Source organism: Durio zibethinus, chromosome 14 (genome assembly GCF_047325235.1).
Source record: "Durio zibethinus cultivar Kanyao isolate XHJ-2024 chromosome 14, ASM4732523v1, whole genome shotgun sequence".
Taxonomy (NCBI): Eukaryota; Viridiplantae; Streptophyta; class Magnoliopsida; order Malvales; family Malvaceae; genus Durio; species Durio zibethinus.
In genome coordinates, this window is record NC_143175.1 from 17483325 (window position 1) to 17489435 (window position 6111).

The 6111-nt window shown below is 31.1% G+C and overlaps 1 non-coding gene across 1 annotated transcript; it reads left to right on the forward strand.

Moving 5' to 3' along the window:
* The first annotated feature begins 4836 nt into the window (after window positions 1-4836).
* LOC149515095 (small nucleolar RNA R71) lies at window positions 4837-4943 on the forward strand. The gene has a single exon (XR_016327910.1). It is a non-coding gene; the product is annotated as a small nucleolar RNA R71 (small nucleolar RNA).
* The last annotated feature ends 1168 nt before the right edge of the window (window positions 4944-6111 follow it).

Sequence of the window (6111 nt, forward strand, 5' to 3'; positions counted from 1 at the left end):
TACAAATAAGTAATAAGTATCCTAGTATCGTCTCACAAGGGATTATGATTGTAATGTTGGATAGTTCCATAAATACTAAAAGTGAGATCTTATATTCCTATATCTAAACAAATGAAAAAATGGGTTTGGTTGTAAAATAAAGAAAAAAAAGATTGAAAGTAATTATGGGCTTAGATCTATACTTCACCAACTATCACTTGGGAAGTAAAAGAATAAAGCCACAAACTAGATCTAAACAAACAAGATTTGAAAGCTTGAAAACAAGAAAGAGTGATTGCCGAATGCTTGTAAAGAAAAGAAAGATTGCATAAAAGTAAACTTGTAGATAATCAAAGACTAATGGTCGAAACTTATAAAGAGAAATAGGAATAATTTAATCAAACTTTAAAATAAAAAAGTTGTTTTTGCTAAAATTAAGAAAGTAAAAACAAGATTTGAAACTTAGAACAAATAAAAGAAGATCTTGGAAAAAATGCTTCTTGTATTGAAATCAAAGAACTTTAAAGAACAAAGTTTTGTTATTGGCAAATTTGTCACCTAAACTAATTTCTAAACTAAAGAGAAAAGAACTAAAGAGACAAGAAAAGTGATGAATAGGATGATGGAATAGGGTGAATGGCCTCTCTATTTAAATGAAGGATTCAGCCAAAGGGGATAAGTTTACAAAAATTGAATTTAAATTCAAATACTAGGTAATAAAGCTTCATCTTGATCTTCCAAAGTTGCATGACAAAGGTGGACTCTTCATTCTTGAATACTTTTGTTAAATGGGGTCTTGAAGAAAAGATCTTAGCCATTCATCTTAGCTTGATCTAATCTAGATTCAATCTCCCCTTTAGGTTTGGCCAAGATGGATTTCAAGAGAAGATAATTTTCTTTTTATCCAATTTCTTAAGATTCAAAGAGATAAAGTCCTTCACCAAGCAAAACTCTTCAAGGCTAAGCAAAAAGCTCATGGTGGACTTCAATCTCCTTTGGTTGAATGTATATAAAGTCCTTTTAGGCTTGAAATTCTTCAAATGATGCATTATCCTCTCTTGCATTTGAAATGGCCGAATGGATAAAGATGGAAATATCTTTGTATGCTTGAATCACATGTGTGCTTGATCTCCTCTTGGAAGTGAGCTAGCCAAATTTATGTAGAGTCATTATGCAAGCCAAATTCCTTCATGGCTAAGCGAGGGAGTCACTATTGGATCAACTCTCTTTTGGCTAAATATGTTGGAGTCCAAGTGACTTTGAACTTGCATGTAATCCTTCTTAGAATTGGTGTGGCAAAATGTAATGCATTATGAAAGAGTCTTTATGCAAGTAGAACTCTATCTTGGCCACATGGATGGATGAATTTGTATCAATGTGGTTCGGCTATGAGTTCCAAGATGGGGCTGAAAATGTTCCTTGAATGCTTGTATGCATGGCTTATATGAAAATGAAGTCTATGATCTTGAAACCCTAAAATCATGAAAACATCATGAAAAGAACTAAAAATCATCCAAAATTTAAAATTTAACACCACTTTTAGCATGTAAAAACATTATATTTTAATATGCTATCATATCCTCACATTTAAATCTTTGCTCGTCCCCAAGCAAAATCCTCAAATCAATAACACTAAAAATCATTATACATACTCATAAAGTAAAAAATTACATATAATTCCTATCATGTACAATTACATAATACAAAGCTAAGTATAAACATAGAGTTACAAGAATTTCCTTAAAAAACAAGCTCCCAATATCTTATGCTCATTTCACATATACATCTACTAAATCTGAATTCATGCATATAACTTGAGTAAAAAGAATGCAACACACTTCATCACATTTCAATGTAAAGATAGAATAGACTTGATATGTTCACTTTCCCCTTCCTTCTTCACTAATGTTAGACTTAAATACTTTACTCAAGATTAAAAGGTCTCTTAAGCTTATAATGTAAGGCTTTGGTCAAGGTAGGAAAAAGGAAGTTTTAAGCTCAAAACCCTAAGCTTACTTTCTTTGATTTTTGTTGGACTTTGAAAATTTGAGAGCTTTTTTTAGGACTTTGATTTGTAAAGCATCCATTTATTCTTTATTCGTTGCATTTTTTTAGGAAAAAATATAGCTCTTTTTGGCTTTATTAGGATTTGCCTTTTTCTTTTACCATTTTCTTTTTTGTCTTTCCTTGCACTTCCTTTCCTCCCAAATACAAAAAGATGTCCATAATATATGAGTAAGCACAATTAGGTTATGTAAAAATAAAAAAAGGATAATAATCAAAGGAAAGGCTTATTGGCTTATAATGTGGCTAAACAAATAAAGAAAAGGAAATATCATAGGCTCAAAATAAAGGTACTAGGGATGCATCATTAAAGGGTGGCTTGAAAAAACTTAAACAGTCCAAAAAACTACCTAGATCATCTCTTGATCAAATATAGTCTAAGATTTATCCTCAAGGGTTGAATAGGTGAATTCTAGAATACTTATTCATATCCTCAAATCTCATGCAAATCCACATCTCATAAACTTTCATAAAAATCATAACATATCATTAAAAGAGAAAAATACTTAAGCATTCCTTTCAAGTTCCACTACATTCATAATCAAACTTTATATCATACTTTAGTCAATCTTGGAAAATATATGCAAATTCAGCTAAGTGTGCATAATAATTAGATCTAGTATGTCAATTTGGTATTAATGCAAAAATGGGATCATATTTTCAAGAATCTTTTAAGTTCAAAAAACTTTCTTCCTCCTTCCCACTTAAATTAAACAATGTATCAAAATAGAAAATAAGGGAAAGAAAAATACTCCCTAAATTTACTTAAGACCAAATGTCCATTTGCATGAGGCATCATCCTTATTTCACTTCATCCTTTAAAAAACAACTCAAATAAAAAAAAGTTAAAAACATATATGTCCTAAAAAATAATAAAAACATAAACCATGAAAATAAAATGTGTTTCTTATGAAACAACACCAATTTTGGTTAAGGTTGACCATCCTTAAATCTATGGAATCATTTTGTCCCTTTAAAAAGGAGGTTACCTTATTGCCTTTTTTTTTTTTATGGAATGACATAAGCAAAATTGGTTTTAGGAGGTGTACTAGCTTTCCTAATAAGGATAACATAAATAGGTTTGAATTTCTTATGGGTTTGACATTGCTGGTGCTAAGGGTTGCCCATTGGTTTTGAATCATAGGGTTAGAAGGTTTATCTATTAGGTCAGACTCCTTAAGGTTTTCTTTCACATTAACTATATTTACATCAGCTTCATCTTTAAGCACACCATACCCTTTAGTCACAAACTATGGCTTTTTATTTCTAAATCAAAGGGTAAGCCTAAAGTTGTAGACATCTATTAATGTTTTAGCAATTAATAAAAAAAGTCTTCCTAATAGTGATAGAGCTTTATCGTCCTCCATGTCTAAGACAACAAAATTCATAAGGAAAGCATATTTACTAACATTCACAAGCACATTTTTCAACATTTCTTATGGTAATAAAGCAGATTGGTCAGCAAACTTAAGATTAAACTTTGTAGGCTTCAGCTTTCCACACCATAATTGCATAAACATATTCAAAGGAATTAGATTTATACTAGAACCAAGATCACAAAGAGCATCATCAAATTTTAAATGTCCAACTTTGCAAGAAATAGTAAAACTCCCTAGATTTTTTACTTTTTAGGCAGAAGTTGTTAAAGTTCAAGGTTGTAGTTTTTAAAAAATATGGCTTCCTTCAACTCTTTAAGTGACTCTTTTTGAATAAGCCTTAAGGTAGGTGATGTTGTGTTGAAACACTACCTATTCATTCTAGCAATCATTCTTGGCCTTAGTTGAACTTTTTTTTAGACCTTTTTTTTATATCTTTTTCTTGGATTGCCTCTTTTTAAGCTATTTCTTCAAGCTCAGGCTGAATACTTTTTAATAGTGTTCTCTTTACTTGTAATAGCATTTACCCTTCAAATCTGAGAAGTTATTCATCTTTTAATATGTCTTCTTTTCTTACAAACTTCAGGTTGTTTCACAAAATTGGGAAGGTTTACCACTATAGGTTTATCCATAAAATCATCCTTCTCATAAGAATCCTCCATCCCTTTATTTCCCAAAGAATAGATAGCATTACATCATTCCTTACCTTGTCTTTTAGGGTTGGATTTAATGTTGTTAGGCAAGGTACCTACGGTTGGCTATGGCTTAGGCTAGTTGACTTATTTGGTTTTCAAGGTTCTTGATTGATGCAACTTGTTTTTAGATTTTGGCATTATTGGCTTACATCAGTTGGGTCAACATATCTTCAAAACTTGATTTTTTTTTCTTAAGGTGGGCTGTAAATTGGTGGATTATGGTGGTAGTTGTTGTTTTGGTTATTGGTGGGTTAGTGGTTTGATTGGTTCTTTTAGGTGATTTCGCCATCTAGGGTTGTAGGTATTACATAAGGATTATGGTTTGGCTTAGATTATTGGATGTATTGGACAGGTTCTATTTTAAATTAGCATCTTTCACTAGAATAGGGTCCTTCACATATATCACACGACACAAAAAGGTTTTGGATTGCATTCATATGGTTAGTTTGGCATTGGTTTCCTAAGGCATCAATATTTTTAGTGAGGGTGGCCAATTGAGAATTGATGGAGGTGACAACATTTATCTCAAACAAACAAATAGACTTTGTACTTACCTTTTTCTCCATGCCCTACTGGCAGTTGTTAACAACCATATTTTCAATAAGCTTATTTACTTCTTTAGGAGTCTTACTCATAATTACCCTCCAACAATTAAGTCTAACATGATTCTTATGAGTGGTGTGAAAACATTATAAAATATCTGGATTTGCAACCACTAGGGTAATCCATGATGTATGCATTTCCTTAATAGCTCTTTGAATCATTCTAATCCATTATATAATGTTTCACCATCTACTTGTAAAAATGTGGTGATCTTATTCCTCAGCATGTTTGTTTTAACTAGTGGGAAAAACTTTGCTAGAAACTTTTGTACCAAATTATCGCATGTGGGTGATTAAACTAGGTGGTAATGATGTCAACCAACTTTTTGCCTTGTCCTTGAGAGAAAAAGGAAATAATCTTAATCTAATAACTTCATTAGAAACACCATTATATAAAAAAATATCACATAATTCAAGAAAATTAGAAAGGTGAAGATTAGGATCATCGCTTGGTAACCTTCCAAACTACACAAAAGTTTGGACAATATGTATAATTAAAGGTTTGATTTCAAAATTGTTAGCATGATTAGTTGGCCTTCTAATGGATGGTTGAAACCCATCTGAATTGGGAACTACATAGTCCTTTAAGGTTCTTTGCCCTTCATTATTTGTATTAGCCATAAGTGTTGGTGTAGGTGGTGTTGATTACTCTTTTCTTCTTCTTCTTTTGAATGTTTTTTTAATTTTTGATCAATTGGAGCTAAATCAACACTTTTGGATCTATGCATGCAAACAAAAAAGATCAAAGAAAAACAATATAAAAGTAAATAAAAGAAAAAAGGCTTAGATTATAAGAGTTTAAAAAATCTTTATTGATATTGAGAACATAGCTATAATCTCTGGCAATGATGCCAAAAACTTGATTGCTACTTTTTAGATAGCCTGAAATGCACAGATCAAGTAATGAATGGAAGTATTCCAGTGTCATCTTTCAAGGGATTATAGATTATAATATTAGGAAGTTCCATAAGTATCAAAGGCAAGATATTAGATTCTTATATCTAAATAAGTGAACAATTAGGTTTTGTTGCAAAATAAAGAAAAGAAATATTTAAAGCAATTATAGGCTTAGATCTATACTTCACCAACTGTCACTTAGGAAGTAAAAGAATATAGCCACAAACTGGGTCTAAAAGAACAAGAATTGAAAACTTGAAAACAAGACAGAGTGCTTGCCAAATGCTTGTAAAGAAAAGAAAGATTGCATAAAAGTAAACCCGTAGAACATCAAGGACTAATGGCCAAAACTTGTAAAGAGAAATAGGAATGATTGAATCAAACTTTAAAATAAAAAGGATGCTTTTGCCAAAATTAAAAAAGTAAAAACAAGATTGCCAAAGTAAAAACTTGAAAACAAGAAAGAGTGCTTGCCAAATGCTTGTAAAGAAAAGAAAG